Here is a 17,507-nt window from a genome sequence, read left to right as displayed (position 1 = left end):
CAAAGCATAAAAATTAGCAACAACAGAGAAGTAGATTAATGTTTTGTCTTGTGTCTGGAACTATCATACTAGTTTGGTGTGAATATTGTATTAACATGACAACATGCTCGTCTTCTGATACAAATACAGCAAAAGGTCTCCTGAAGATGCACAGCTTGGAAGAAATAGGTGTTTCCCGACCAACTATATTCGCCACACCTTCTGCATAAAATAATAGAAATTATGAAATGTTTGCTCCGAGGTGGGGGAGGGTGGAGTATCGCCGTCACTCCCAGAATTTAAGGGTGTATTATAATAGAGTTCTTTTCATCTCACACAGCTCCACGCACACGATTGCTCAACTGTTTCCTGATCCCATATGTCTTGAGATGTCTCTGCACTCTAATGTGCCATTTTACAAAGTCCCAGATGATATTGAAATATTAATCTACATCTAAAGCACGGAGAGAAGAAGAGAAGATGAGATGCATTGAAAATGAATGCTGCTATGAGGTTTAGGGGCGACCCCGAGGAGCACTGGCACCCCTCTGAGTTCCGCTGCACCAGTTTTTACAGCATAGAAGTAGAGCTTCAGTGATTATGATTGCAGTTTGGTTTAATCTGTATTTGGGGAGGTTTTCAAAATGTTTAAATGTTAGAAAACCCACATTCTTCACATGCATTTCAAGAATCAGCTGATCCTCCGTCATCCGAGCATCAAATATAAACCAAAACAAACCCGTGGTCAACCTTGTTCTAGGGCACAGATGTTCAAATATATATTTAAACAGAGACAGTGACTAGTGAGAGGCTTGCCCTTGAGCAAGGCACGTAGACCACCATGTGTTTCGCACACAACAGATCAGCTGCTCCACCACAGGCCAGTGTTCTCCACATCTCCTTGGGGTGAATGTCTTTTAAGGAATAGAAGTGTGAAACAGAGGTTTAGTTTTCTGTTGTGATGCCGGGACTAAGAGTGACACCTTAAGACATGTAGTCACATTGTCGTCCACACTTTGACAAGCATAACAGGTCAACAGGACATAATAAACATCACTTCCATGAGCGCTGAAGATTCCCACAGAAACATCGTCCATAGTTCAAGATTGTTGGCTTTCTTTGACCAGAGAGGATCGACTCCCCGGCCAGGAGACGGTTAGCTTAGCTTAGCGCAAAGGCTGGCAACGGGCGGAAACAGCTAGCCTGGCTCTGTCCACATGAAAGATGAATAAAGATCGCAGCGCACGTTCAAGCTCAGTGTTTATTTAAAGGCTTCCATAAATATATCAGAGCATTTTATAGTTATTGTCTCATTTATCATGTTCTGACAGATAAGGATGCAGTTACGTGGGTTTGCTGGCTTTCTTTTCATTTGTTCTTTGTAAAGAAAGGAACATTTTTTGATGAATATAATGGTGTTGTAATTTGCATTGTTGTGCACAAACTTTTTGTTTCTTTTGGGGATTTCAAAATTTTCGGTTATTGTGTGAGCGTGTTGCTTTAAACTCAAGGTTTGATTGTTTTTTTTTTTACATTTTTTGACTCATCACACTCAGTTTCGAACTTATATTACAGGTGTAACTAATCTAACGATGGCTGCAGTGGTGTATCGTTAACGTCATTATATACACCTGTGTTTTCTCTCTCACGATGTCAGAAAACTATTGAGGTGGTGAAACCATAGTAAGGGCAGGAGAGGGACTTATTCCAGTCAAGAAAAGGTAGGAGTTTCCATTTATTACGCGCAGCCAAGTGGACAACAAAATCCCTCTAAAGCTGTTCATAATTTGTTTATATCAGGATTTACTTGTTAGCAAACACTGTTGCTGCATTGCATTCTGGTCTTTTAAGCTGCTTTGGAAGGAAAGACATTTGTACTTTGGCTTCTATGATTGTAATTTTTTCCCTGCAGGATTTAAAAAGATGCTTTTGCTCTTTGATTTTTAAAGGACTGAAATTAAAAATCTAACATTTTCCTGCGATGTTTATGAGTTTAAATGTTATCAAAGAGCAGGTGAATCAGACAATACACTACCAAAACAAAATGGTTAAATCAAATAGCTTTCAGATGTTTTTAACAGTGATAAAAACTTTAAGTGAGGCGTTCTTTCCTATCGTTCACCCCTCCTCTTGTTCTTCTGATTTTCCTGTTGTTGTTATGTTGAAGCCGCCCTGATGCGACTGACTTATTAATTAGTGCAACAATGTTCTGGTTCAGAGGAGGAACGCGGTCTAGCGTTGTTCCTGCAGAGGAGCGTTAATTGCACCACCAGGGAGCGTCGGTGCACCCCTGACCTTCTGTGCTATCCCCCGGCTTGGCGACATTGTCGTCATCGATGTTGCAACCTTTGCCATCCCTCGTTGAGTGTGAATGGGAGTTTAATGCAAAGGAGTGTGTTGATGTAGGTGTTATGGGTGTGGTAACTGTTCACTTCAGTGTTTCAGTGAGGACAAGCTTCTGCCACATTTATTCTAATATTTTCTGCTTCTTCTGTGTTAGACCAGCTGATCAAGTGAGATCAATTAAAGTGCAAATCCAAGAACTGTTGCATGACACAAGATTTTTTTTTTCCAGAGGAAGATTAAATGGTTTCTTCTTTTTGTCTGTTATGAAGATTGTACAATTATTTCATATCTATAAAATCAAAGCCAGCTTTTTGTATTTTATTATGAAAATAGCTGAAGGTTGTTTTTATCCCATTTGACTTTCTACTACAAATACATTGTTGCGAATTTAGAGGCTGCATATGATGTGAAGTATTTGCCCCAAGGTGAAATAAAATCATGACGTTTTATAAATGACCCGACATTTCCATCCCCTTGGGAAAAAATCCATAACAATACGCCTGGAAAAAAAATAGTCGAAACCATATAATTATTTAACTACATCTAACAGACTTTAAGCCAAAAAAAGGAACTTCCAAAATAAGTCAAGACATCACCACAATGGTGCTCTCCTCACACAGTCATCATTCACTGTGGTCTGACATGGCTCCAAGTGAAGACCAAAATTACCGGAAGACCCTTAAACCAATCCGTGCGGCAAACCAAATACAGCGCTCCATTAAAATTCCATCTGTGGCTCCTTGTCATCATCTAAACATCTGGACGTAGTTCAGTGGTTTAGTCGGCTTGCAGCTGTCGACTCACCTGATTCTCAGTGGATGTCTAAAGGATCTCTGTCTCATTCACTTCCATTGAAGCCTGTACGACCGATGAGTGCATGTTCTGTTTATGTGCAAGTTATGACCGGCTTCAGCCAAACTGAAGAATGAGTTTCTGGTTTTGTTTAAGCTAGATATAATAGGATTTGTGAAATTGCACAGTTGGCATTAAAATCAATATCATTTTGATGTTTCTTATGTTTGAAAAAGATTTTTGATTGTTGCAGCCTCCCTTCACTGTTTTGTACGATATGACCAGAATACAAACGGCAGCAGGAACACCAGGCTGTTTAATCAAATGTTTCTTTATCGCAACACAGTCAGATTGTGAAATGGCCGCAAAATCAAATCTATTGTTTTCGTGTACAGGGACACAGATTTTTTTTCTTGTCCCTTGGCACAACCTTTTCTTTTTTTTGGGATGACATTACGATAAAAAAGTTAGGTTTAGGCAACAAAACCACAATCAAAATGCGGTATCAAACACCAGTCTTCTGGTTGAAAGTCCTGTTTGTTGAACCCATCCACCGAAACTGGTCTTTTTTGGATATTATAAAGTACGTCACTTGCTCTAATTGTTGCTTAGTCATGTTTATGCATTTAATTTGTGTGTCCACCACGAATAAGGATCAAAATTGACTTTCCGTTGAAATTCTTTTTGTGCTGTGCAAAACGGAAAAAAAAAAAATCATGTCCCTTTACACAAAACCAATAGACTGCATTTCGTGACTTTTTCACAACCTGCCATTACTGGGCTGTATATCTAGAAGTCACTTATGTCATTTGAACACTTCTCTGTGAATTCAACCGGTCTCAAATGTCCTATATGTGAACTCTGACTCATGTACATTAGCTGCTGGCAGCGAGCAGAACGAAATGCCAAAATTCAGAGCATCTGCACTCATCATTTTGATGTGAAGTGGCAAACTGAGGGCTGGTGCCAATCATAGAGTGAAGTGTGCACATTTTTTTGTGTGTGTGTGTGTGTGTAACAGAGACAAAGAGGGGAATCTTTTGGGAGGTTTGTGTGTAGATGTGTGTGTGTGTGTGTGTGTGTGTGTTGCACAGTGGTAGCGTGAGTCCCTTGTGACTCCCGTTAGCTGGAATATTCCCCTGCTGTCAAACTGTGTTGCTTACAACTCTCCTCATGACCTTCCTCTCTCTCCCTCCTCCCTCCCTCCCTCCCTCCCTCTCACCTTTCCTTGTCCTCTTCAACCCTCACCTTTTGTTCTCCGTTACCCCCGCCTGCTCCTTGACTTCTTTCTTCGTGTCTCGTTTGAATCCCTGTTAATGGGGTTGCGTTAACAAACCCTGGCACCATGCTAATGGGGATGCCCTGCAGCAGCCTCTTAGCTGCTCATAAATAAAACACAAGCGCACCTTCCTGCCCTGAAATATTTTTGAGCGAATGAACTTCTAATCTTCACGAATTGGAAATGACACAGGATCGGCTTTAGAAATGAGAAAAAGCCCTGTTTACATGTCAAAAAGGGGCCTTTGCTCGATTCGCTACAATTTTGCTGTAGTAGATAAATAAGCAATTTTGTAGTAGATAAATAAGTAGATAAATAAGCAATTTTGAAAAAATTCCTTCACTTCACTCTAAAATACTTGCTTTAATTTAGTCCATTCTTTGTTCTTCAGCATATGTCAATAAGATTATAAAAAAATGTATTTGCACTTAATACTTTGTAGAAATTTGTCTCAAAACAAGACTATAAATTTATATTACAATTTCTCATCACCATCACTCAATAACCCTTGAAATATACTTTTTCAGGGGAACACATCACACTTCACTTAGGACATTTCTATTTAGTTTCTTCTTTGTAATTTCTGGTATGTGAATTTGTCTGTATCTATGTTTGAATGTATTTTCTACTGTTCGTTCTGAATCATCTGCACACAGGTCTTAACTGGCTCTACTTCAGAATTGTAAAGGATTTTGGGACACTTATTTTTTTTGGTGCAAATATCACAAAATCCAAACAAAATGGCCGACTTCATTAGCTCCACTTAACGGCTGGACGACTCTTTTTTTTTTTTCTTTTCTTTTTTTATCACCACCGTGAGCTCTTTGTCAGCCTCTCAGCCCTGCTCCATGAGGCTCACACGAGTCGCTGAGAGTCCGCTCATCGCTCCTTGTGACTCTCATTAGCCAGCATGGATGGGGAGCACAAATGACGACAACAACAACAACAACAACGCCAGGATGTCAATGATGCGTGAAGTCTCCATATTGATGAATACAAGTAATCTATCCGGGCTGGAGGAGATGGAGAGAAGAGAAGGAAAAAGGGAAAAGAGAGGAGGTCGGATTGTAATTATCTGTGAACGGCAGATGCTGTCATCTGCGTATCGGGAGAGTTTGTGTATCTTATAAGTTTTGGTGTATGTGTATCTCGTGTCATCTGCATAGTGCCTTTGCCTTTTGTGTGAGCACGCAGCATGGGACCGCCTCCGATCCAGGCCCTTGGAAATATCTTTTTAACTGAGCGATGGTATTTAGGGGGGGTCGGTGGAAGGATTATCCTTTATGGAGAGACGGAGGGTGGCAGGGAGGCAGGATGGGGCTGTGGTGCACATGGCGTGTGTGTGTGTGTGTGTGTGTGTGTGTGTGTCTAAGGCAGCAAAGAAGATTGTCCCTGGTAGGGGGTTGCATGGTGGATTGCCAAGCCTGTCATATCACCAAGGCTGTGAGAGTGTGATAAAACTCTCTCTGTGCTCCTTCCTTTCTTCATTCTTTTATTCAAGCCCCCCCATCATCCATCTCTCTTTCACTCTCTTGACTCATCGCCTTTCTCTTTTTATTTACCGGGTCTCACCTTCATTTCCTCAGCCATTTGTCTTTCTTTACCTGCAAACTTCTCTCTCTGTTTTTTCTGTTTTGTCTCCATGTATACCTTTCTCGGCCAATCACGCTCGCTGGTTACGGCACACAATACACATCACACATCCACAGACGTGATTGCTTTTCAGTTATAAAAAAAAAAGAAATAAAAAAAAAAGGCTGGTCCTATTTCTCATCCCGCATTACCCGCCTGCAGAGAAGATGGCCAACACTCTGAGGGGGGTCTGTAATCAAAATAGATGAAGCCATCTGAGTGAGAGAGACGGGAATCAGTCATGCCTCCAAATCTGTCCGATGCCGAGAAGATGGACGACAAAGAACAGCGAGGATTTGGATGGTGGTTTTAAGTTGTTTGATGAAGTATGAGTACAGAAAAAAGATACTCAATATATTCTACGAGTCCAGTTTTCTCCTTTTTTTTCTTTCTCCCATCACGATAAAAGTCCTTTTTAAGCCCAAGAATGCCTCCTATCAGCTGCCAGCTCTTTCAAAAGTTCACAGATAAGATGAAAGAGTGGACGAGAGAGTGGAAAAACATCTCTCCCGTCTCCCGTCAAGGAGTTTCGCACTCTGTCTATCAGTGCGAGCAGTTGGAGGCACCCTGCTCCAGGTACCGGGAGGCCTGGGGAGAGATAGTCTAAGTTTATCCATGAGTGGAAGATTTGATCTTTTCCTGAGAGGGGTTCAGAGTCGAGAGGAATCCATAAAGAGGGTGAAAAACAGAGGTCGGTCCTGACATGAGCCTCTTCCTCTCTCTCTCTCTCTCTTTTAAGCTCTCTCTCAGAAGTTTGTCTGTGCAGCCAAAGCATGCATAGGGAGTCATAACTATATCATGTGCACTGGTGAAATACTAAGACTGTGCACGCAGGGATACTCTTTAAACCACAAGCACTCCGAATATGTAATATGTTTGCAGAATGTCCCGACAAAAAAAATGCACTTTGTTCCTCTCTAGAACAACACATGCAAGCGTTTTCTCATCTGCGCCTAAATTTATTTTATTTTTTAAATGTGCAGCACTTTGAGCTACATATTCTGTATGAAATAGGCTACATAAATACAAAATATTATTATTATTATCTGACGCCGTGATTATACATTAAGAAAATGTACTTGGAATATTGTACTATATTTCTACCAAATTATTCCCTCAAATCCAAAACAGAACCTTTAAGAAACTGATTCTTAGCTACAGTTTTTTATTTGCCAATTGTAAGTGATTAGATTATTTTGGCTAAAAGCAGCACACGTCAGTGTTGTCAGTTTACAAATACAGTAGCTCCATAACACGGACCTCCATCATGGCTCGCAGACGGGAAAAAGGGGGTGTTTAGCGGCTGCTGAAAGCCTCTCCTCACCTCATGTTATTTTATCATTTATTTTATGTGTTGGCTCTCTCTCTCTCTCTCTCTCTCTCTGTGTTTATCTCTCTCGCTCTGACCTTTGCTGAGTTCTGTCCGTCTTTTACCCAACAGCCCCCCTGCTGGTTTTCAAATTAGACAGTAGAAATCTCTAAGCAGCCACTCGGCCCACGCCCACCACCCTTTCAGCCACTCATCATCTTATTCACTCACTCATGCACAACACCCAGATAACCCTCCCCCCTCCTCCCCTCCTCCTCCTCCTCGCATCGTCAGCCGTGCACGCCAAGATCTGGGTCAACCGTATCAAACGCCAAAATGTGCCTGCTCCTTATCCTGTGTGTGTGTGTGTGTGTGTGTGTGTGTGTGTGTGTGTGTGTGTGTGTGTGTGTGTGTGTGTGTGTGTGTGTGTGTGTGTGTGTGTGTGTGTGTGTGTGTGTGTGTAAAAGTGGGGGTTCAGTGCTGTTTTATCAGAAAGTGCTCAGGGGGCTTCTGATTAGGAAATCCAGTTTTATCAAGGGAATCTTTGCGTGAGTATGTGCATACAAAAGCAAGCTGTTTTTGTAATAGTGTGTGTGTGTGTGTGAGAGAGAGAGAGAGAGAGAGAGAGAGACAAACAGAAAAGCAAAGCATGCTGAGATTGTAAGTGAATTTTGCTCTAATTCAAAGGAGTTTTGGCATACAAGGCCGGGGCAAACGAGCTACTCTTATTTCTGCAGCATGTCTGTAGAGTGTGTGTGTGTGTGCGTGTTTACATGGCCCACCTGGCAAAGGGCCCAGCACATGCCATGTAGTCTTAGAGTAGTTCAAAAACATATTATCTCAGTTAAAAACGTGGAATGAAAAACACTTTCCTGAAACTAGAAGCAACTCAGAGAGCACATTTCTCCAACAAGGTTAAAACATCTTTCAAATGTGTGCATCCAAGAGCATATGCGTGTAATTTCTCTGCATACTTTTGACCATGTTTTGTATTTTAAAGTAGTTCAAAATCCATTTAATAATACTTAAACACATTAGTTTATAAGTCAAATCTGTCACCGTAGAGTTGTGGCTATTGAAATGAATCATTTTCCTTCAGTGCCACAAGATGAAATCATATTTTGTTTATATCACAAAGAATTGTCTTGCACACCAGTGTTCTAAATGTGGAAAAACATTTGCACAATATTTTCATCATCAATCATTTCATTTCGATGAAACCATTCCACCAGATACCGGAGTTTCGCAACCAGTTATAGTAAACTAACAGTTCATATGAAAGATTATATGATGATCCAGCTTTTGTCAGTACTTGATTAAACGTGGTGTTTTACAAAAAAACTAAATGGTGAACATTTTGGAATAGATGTGGCCTCACCAGTAGATTTTTCATGAAGAAAGAGAATCCAGAAACAAGTTTTCCTTCTATACTTCACGCTTTGCTTCATACCAAAAACGAGGCATTTATTGACCGATGGCCTGACCCTCCACCAAAGTTCACTAAAAAGTAGTAAAGTAGTACAATTTTGAGATATTTTTGGCAACAAACAACACAAACCAGAAATCTATTCGTGATTGTTGTGATTATCATTAAAAGATGATCACCTTCGCCGTAACACATCCTTTCAATCATATTCAATATATCTTCATATTGACACACACAGTACTGATTCACACACCTGCTGCCAACATCCTTGTTAACACACACACACACACACACACACACACACACACACACACACACACACACACACACACACACACACACACACACACAGACAGACACACTTACTGACAGAACATATATGTGGTCTCTCTCACAGTGACAGTGACCCCGACAGCTTGGCCTGACAGTGAGAGGAGACTGACCTGTCACAGTGGATTTAACCCGACTGTCACTGAGTGACGGGACACTCGGGTGGGGGGGGGGGGGTATTTGTAGGGATGAGGGATGGGAGGATTTGGGTGCGTCCCTTTTGGCACATCGACGAGGTCAGCAGACACCATCGACTTGTTTTTTTAATTTTTTTTCGGGTGAATTCAGTGTCATTCGTGTGTCATACTTGTGTACATATGGGCGTCTGGAACGAGGGCGAGCCGACAGATGGGGGTTGTGTCTGGTCAATATCATCACGGGCCAGCGAGCCCGAATATTATCTGGGTCCTGAACTGTGTTTTTTTTTGTGGGTTACATGCAGAAGGAAAACAAAACGGAGTGTGAAAGAGAGAGGAAAAAAAGCAGATGGTGTTTTTGCTAAAAGGGGGAGGAGGAAGGAGAGTGGTGAGGGATGATGGGAGAGGGGACAGGGAGAGGTGTGTTTGGCCTCCTGCTGCTGGGTTACCATGGCAACCACTGTTTGGATCCCTCTCACCTGGGCAGTAGACCCGAGGGACGGAGGATTATTAAAGAGAGGAGGGGCTGAGAAGAGGGATGGAAAAAGAGAGAGAGAGAGTGAGAGAGAATCGGAAGATGAGAGAGGCTGGCGGTGGTTTCACATGAAGCCACAGTTGGTGTTGTGTTACGGCCAAAAGGTGCCCTACGGCGGCGGTAATAAACCAAGCCGGCTGCTGGTGGCTTTGTGGGCCAAAAAAAAATGGACGATTAGTCTGATTGGTGTCGCAACTGTTCAGCCCTGAAGTCAACACAGAGAGACAGAGACCCTGGATAGCTGCTATTTTTAGGCTTTTTGAAGCTGCACTAGTCAAGACTTCTTTTACAAAACACCCCAATCGTATTTGATTAACCACAAACTGTTCCTTATGTCCTAAAGCTGTAGTTCTGTACTGATTATTCCAATAAGGGAGTGATGAACTGAAATATAACAGGCAGGATTTAAACGTTGACATTCAGCAGGCAAGTAGAAGAAAGTAAACGAACATGTCATAATACAGGCGGCGTCACTGCTCAGCTTTGAAGCTCTAATTCTCAGGCAGGTGAGGTTAAACTCTGCACCAGCTCCCAGCTGTCAGCCAGCTGCATGTTAGTGTTTTCATGTCAAATTGCCCCAACTTAAGCTTGAATATCAGAATAAAAACTACCTTACAATGGGAGCGCACAAGCAGCAACGCCAAATCAGACCAGTGGCCCCTTCCCCACATACTACCCGCCATCTCCGAACTCGGCCTTCATTTAACTCCACTACACACCTGTAAAGTTTTATGTCTGCATGTTGCACGGTTGTGACGCTATCACGAATATCAAACAGAGTTTTCTAGGTGCCTGCTTTAATCAATATTTTATCACTGTGTGATTACTTATTTACTTATTTATAATACTTGTTTTGATCTTGTTTTTACTATGTCTCAATGCTCAAGATAAAAAAGAAACTAGCCATTCATTTGAATGATTAAAGTCCCAAAAGTTCCACAGGAAGACTTGAAGAGAGCAGGTTAGGGTGATGCCAAAGACCCAAGACTCTGGTATCCGACTTGACACGTACTGAAAGCTTGGTCAAGATCCCTTGGAACTAGACTATGGCTCCAGTAAACACTTATTGCAAATACAAACAAAAACCCTTATAATAAGTATCAAAAGTAAACAACATAACATTCGTGTGGAAAACACAAAAATCACTATCCTAACTTCAAAATAATTCAATACTTTGGGACACTGGCCTCTTGGCTGAAAATCCTGTGTTAGTTCAACGTATCCTCATACAACGGTTCGTTTTTCTACAAAAGTCCAGCACCGTTACATGCATACAGTCTTTTCAAAATAAACTTCGGTCTTCACAGGAAACGACTTAGTTAGGTTTAGGATAAGATCTTTGTTTGGCTAATACCTATGGAAGTGCCGTCACTTAAGTAAAGAATTTACGTGACAAATGAATCAACGTTGACTCATTTCACAGGAGGAACGGACAGCAGACTCCTGGAGGAAACAACGCTGTTGTTGTGACACGTCCACTTTCACTCCCGCCTGCCAGAAATGACTTTTTGTCGTCTTTATACATCCTTGTGATGGTTTATGTGGATTTCACAGGATTTCCTTTTGAGGGATAGATATCTACTAACTACAGTGCATTCATTTTGCGTAGATATGGCTAAGAACGCTGTAAAGGCCTAGTTTGTATGACCCATCCTCCATGTGTGGCTTTTTTTGTTTCATTTTAATGCGTCATCACACTGATGGAGCATTTTCTCTGAGCGTCTTATAATGACAATAATTGGGTTACATTATAGATACTTTACAGCATGTTGCGTCTCACAGTGTTGTTCTACAGATGTGACTTTGTTAATCATTTGATCACATTTTTCATGTCTTTTTCTCATTCTCTCTCCTCTCTATGGGCATTATTTTTTCTTCTTTATGGTCTTTATGGTTTTTCAAATGACACACAATGATTAAAACAATTAAAATCAACAGATGAGGGAAGAACGTTTCCCTTCTGTTCCTTTTTTAACAGTTAAACTCTCGGGCCACTTTAGATTATTACATGTTTTACAGTGTAAACTGTTGCAGAAAGTGTTTATCTGCAGTCAGAACAGGAAGCGTCCTGCAGTGGTTACAAATGAGACCCAAAGTCTGACTCACTTGCAGAGACTTAAGTGCAACTGCATGCAACTGCATGTATTTTCACACGGGAACATATTGTGATGTAGTCGTACAAATTACACTCTAATCACTGCATCCGCTTTGAGCTCAGCATCCCACTGACTCTCCAGACTGGCTCGCCCCGCTCACCGCCTCGACACACACACACACACACACACACACACACACACACACACACACACACACACACACACACACACACACACACACACACACACACACACACACACACACACACACACACACACAACTAACACACCAACGCACACGTGGGTGCACACATGCTCAATGCCCCACACATACACAGAAACGCGTGCACACAGCAGAGGACATGAGGAGCCTGGCAGGAGGGCCGGTTTTGATTGACCAAGCACTTTATGACTCTTAAATGGCTTTATTGCCTTCGTACTTAACCCCCACGCACCGCCTCCTTCCTCCCTGTCACACCACACACACACACACACACACACACACACACCACAACTGGAATTAATGAGACATCACACACACACACACACACACACACACACACACACACACACACACACACACACACACACACACACACACACACACACACACAGGCACAGTTCTCAGGCTGTATTTGGAACTGGGAATTAATGAGAGCCATCACACACACACACACACACACACACACACACACACACACACACACACACACACACACACACACACACACACACACACACACACACACACACACACACACTTACATATTGCCACCCAGCTTGTGATTTTGAGCTCCCATACTGTCTGGAATCCATCAAGGTCACCCCGCAAATCCAAAGCGCTGCTCCTCCCTCTGGAGGCGTTTTGTTTGCCCTCCACGACCTCGCTTTCATTATATATTTTATCTGAACTTTTTGGAGCGGGGCCAGGATTCGTGTCTAATGACTTTGTTACTGTACAGAGGAGGTCGATATGGGAGATTGGGTTGATTGATTTTAATTGACAGGACACCAGGAGGCAGGAGGGCACTGGAACGTGTAGACTATCAGTACAAACACATTCTCACTGAAGTTTATGAAATGGTCCCGAAATTCAGTCTATTGATTTTGTGCACAGGGACAATTATTGTCTGCTTTAATTAGTTTTTTTGGGACGTCACAAACAATAAGTTTATGCAACAAAACATCAGTTAGGTTGAAAGGCAACAAAAATCCACTTACTCCAGCCTACCATTGGTGCCAACTCGATATTTAATAGTGCGTCTCTAGCTCTGATGGTTGCATAGTCACATGGATGTGTTTAATTTGAAAAAAGATCCTAATTGATTTTCAATTTGGCATTGTTTTCTTCCTGAGCGACACACAAAAAAACAGACAATATCTGTCTCAGTACACAAACCATTAGATTGCATTTATGAGTTGAGTTTGACAGGAATTAGACTTTGAAGACAAAGAGACATTTTTTGCTTCATCTATAATTAAAATTTTTGGCAGTTTGGAAAATCATCTGAAATGTTAAAATGCACCATGAAAACCACCCCTAAAATTGCTGCTTGAACATAGAGTTAGGTATCACATCAGAAAACTTTTCTTCTCCTGTATCTACCAGACGGATGGACTCGAGTCACATGACTTGACTCTACTTGACAAAATAAAAAAAAACTTGCAACTCGACTCGGACTTCAACACCAGTGACTCCTGACTTCACTTGAACTTGAGCCTATTGACTTAAAAATAATTAACGCTTTCCTTTCAGCACAAAGATTAAAAAGAGTGTTATTTAAAAAGTTTGCCACAAATCAATTAATTTCCTAATTCAGCCAACATTATTCCCAAATCAACACTTAATTACCAAAATAATTTTCCTATAAATTCAGTTTCAGGTTTTTTGTCATTTTTACATTATTTTATTAATAATAACTTGACTCTACTTGTGACTTAAAAAACAATGACTTGGTCCCACCTCTGGTAACTACTATTCTCTACACATTTCCAATATAATGAGATTATGTAGTTCTGTATTCTCACTCAGTCTAAGTTTCTCTGTATGCGTATTCTACTCTGGTGGAGTGATGATGTTCCCGTTCACCGTGAGTGGGAGGATCCTCCCTCAGCCTGAAAACTTTGGCTCGAGCCCAGAGTGTTGACTAAAAAAAAATCTAATCTTGCTGTAGTGCCCTTGAGCTCGACACTGAAACCCAGCCGGCCCTCAGGACAGCTGCTCTTCAACGCTCCGTTAGCCGACCTCTGAGCTCTAAGCGCAGAACGGCAAAGGGAAAGGAAACTTCCCTCCGGGGATCAATGCAGTATCACGTAATTAATAGAGCTGAAATGAGTCCATTCAACTTCAACAATCTGCAATAAACTTCTCTGACAAAAGTGGTGTCATTGAAGTCGCTTTTTGGCCTTTCTCAAAGTGCTTGTTCAGGGTTAAAGAAATACATCTAAATTAGGCCTTTGGAGTATTGAACAATCAACTGCAGCTTTGTGTCTTTACAGAAGACTTTACTGTGAAAAAAACATCCATATATCTTCTTAAATATGTATCTTTATCTTTCATATGTAATTGCAACACATTCTCACACCAATGCGTCAACTACCACAGCTTCAGTTGTAATAAGCTTTACACTTGTGATGCTTTTCGTGTCCCTCTCACGACAGTTTTTGCACGTCTCAGTGACAGCACGTCAATTTCCTGCTCGTAACATGCATAGCGTCTTTTCAAAAGTCTGTCTTCATAGGAAGTTTGGTTTGGGCAACAAAACCACTTCCTGAGGTTGATTTTAACATGACTATGCATGAGACTACTGCATGTGACACAATGCTCGTCTTTCACCAAGGATCCGTGTGAAACCAGAGGTCATTGTTGATTCAATCGTCACTATTTAGGTATGCCACTTCCGTAGTTATTTTAATCCAAGCCCCAATCTGTTCCTAAACCTAACTAAGTAGTTTTGTTGCCTGAACCTAACTAAGTATTTCAGAATCGTTTCCTTAACCTAACTAAGTTGTTTCAGAAGTTTATTTTGAAAAGACTGCCACGTGTTGCTGGTTTTGTAGGAAAGCGCACAAAAAATGTGTTTCTTTTTTGTCAGATATCATATGAACTTTTAGAGGATATGTTGTAATACTTAGTCATGCTATCACCTCATCATAGCTCTAAAACTGCGACAGAAATAGAACATATTTTTTGGTTAAGTGAGGATAGTTTGGAGCGTATGGTCTCTATGGATGCTTTGATAAGTTTTAATTGGGGTTGGATTTAAATAGAATTTTATCAAATCCGAATTTCCTTTGTACCCAATGCAGAATCAATTTAGGTATTTGCAAATTTCGAAAACTAAAACAAAGAAAACTTAAATATTAAAACAAGTTTTGCTGACTTTACACTACAAGACACAGTGCAGTTTTTAAAGGCAGCCTAAATAACATTCACAACCTGTAGCCACATCCTGAAAATGAGATGACCAGCGTAAAATATGTGATGGTGATTAACTCTGCTCAGATTTGGGTTTGGGTTTAAAACAGAATTCTGTCATTTTCTCTGGGGTTAAACTGTAAATCAAAGCAGAAAAGCAGAATGGAATCATAATAACACAAACTACAACCGTGTGGTCGTGCTGCCTTCCTCCATCTGCCGTCCACCAGGAGTTCCTCTGAGGTGCGACGGCCTTGACGGTGTTTGTGTGTGTGTGTGTCCCTGCCAAGTCACACTGAACCTTCACCGTGACCGAGTGGGCGACTGCCAGGCTGATGAACTCCGACCCCAAGGTTTGACAAACACAGCTAACACTGACCTCCAGAGCGCATTGGCCTCCTTCCAGCCACAGCTCTTTAAGCACCACTACATCCCTAAATAAGAACATACAGAGTTTTAAAAGAAAATGTTATTATCTAAAACTTGATTGAGACTTTCGATGCTGACAGAGTTTTTGAGAAACCATCAAGATCACATTGAGGCTGTGCCCATTTCATTTCTGTGGTTCAATGTCATAAGAGTTGACAGAAATTCAGAAATTTAGTCTCCTTTTTATCAGTAATGACGTAGAAAAACAAAAAAAACTAAAAATGACATGATTTTATGTTCATTTTCATTTAATTTGTATACGTTTTTTAGCCAGGCAGCATCGTTTCAGCTTAGTTTTTCATAAAGCATGTCGTTTTTATTTAATTTTGGTTTACTAACAATATATTTCACTACTTATTTTTGTTTTGGTTTCAGTTTTAGTTTAAGATAATAAAACATCAAACTCTGATGAGGGCACGGCGAACTGCAACTTTTCAACACTCAGCATATTGTTCACAGTGATAGATTACAGAAGTCTCCGCAGGTCTTGTAAAATCACACAGTTGTGAATTTTGATCAGCAGAAGGTAGATCATCTTAAGTGTAAAATAGGCAGCAGTAATGTACATTATTTGCAGTTAATCCAAAAAAAAAACATGCAACAATTGATTTGGACAATAAACCTAAAGAACTTCTACATCTGCAAAGATAAGTTATTGAAATATTTCAGAAGTGTGAGTTAAAAAAAAGTTAATATTTGTACATTTTAATTAACAAAAAGTATATCTAAAGATCTTAAATCACCTCATATTAATCATTTATGAGTAGAATTATTATTAAGTATGAGAATCCTCCTATCACCTTTTTAAATCGTTAAAATCAATCCTCTGCTGATGATGTGACTCTTTCTCTTTCATGCCTGCAGTAATTTTCCGTGAGAGTAGACGTCAAATTATTTCTCACCTTGGAACAAAACTGGTGGAAAATTCAGCACTCCGTGATAAAACTCTGAGAACAGCCAATCATAAAAATGTCACTTAAAAGTTTTTGATTGTCGGATGTCATCTGAATACGAGTAGAAGTGCACCGCGTGTGTGTTAGTGTGTGTGTGTGAGACGTTAATGGGCTCATTGGCTGCTCTGTTAGACCTGAGGACCGATCAGCGGAGCGCACCGACTTTCTGCCGCCTCATTTTGATGTTGGCATGTAGGAATTTGGAGGTGTCTTAAAGATATTGTCAGTCACACACTCAGCTGCTCACATACACACACACACACACACACACACACACACACACACACACACACACATGCACACACTCAGACAGTCATGCTTTTTCACACTTATATAAGCATACGTCAAGTCCAGTTCGGCAAACTTTGTGATTTTGAAAGCCTGTATGAGTGACTTAAAAGGAGGACTCATATGCATGTGACAATATGTATATATGTGTGTGTGTGTGTGTGTGTGTACCCCGGTTCAGTGCGCTTCAGAGGACGTATGCACTCTGCTCATAAATAAAGGCCATGCATTATTCAGGGATGCTCCTCCAGCTAATGCCCCTTAATGTGCCCAAACAGCCATAATGTACTCCGCTACCAAGGTGGCAGAGACCCGCTTCACACACACACACACACACACACACACACACACACACACACACACACACACACACACACACACACACACACAGTAGCACACACACACACACACACACACACGTCAAATCTCCCCACTCTAGGTTTGACACGATGTCTTTGTCAATGTGGCTCTCAGCCTCTTATCTCCCTCTCAAATCGTCCCGTGTTCCTAATTTTCTCCAAAATAAATCCATTTAGCTTCTGATCCAAATTGCCCCTC

General features: G+C 41.0%; 1 protein-coding gene across 1 annotated transcript in view; it reads right to left on the bottom strand.

The window, feature by feature from the left end:
* Positions 1-17,507, bottom strand: part of hs3st1l2 (heparan sulfate (glucosamine) 3-O-sulfotransferase 1-like 2) — a 28,263-nt gene that overhangs the window by 4,696 nt on the left and 6,060 nt on the right. The gene's annotated exons all lie outside the window — the stretch shown is intronic.

Source organism: Anoplopoma fimbria, chromosome 13 (assembly GCF_027596085.1).
Source record: "Anoplopoma fimbria isolate UVic2021 breed Golden Eagle Sablefish chromosome 13, Afim_UVic_2022, whole genome shotgun sequence".
Classification (NCBI taxonomy): Eukaryota; Metazoa; Chordata; class Actinopteri; order Perciformes; family Anoplopomatidae; genus Anoplopoma; species Anoplopoma fimbria.
This window is presented reverse-complemented; position numbering and strand designations above follow the sequence as displayed.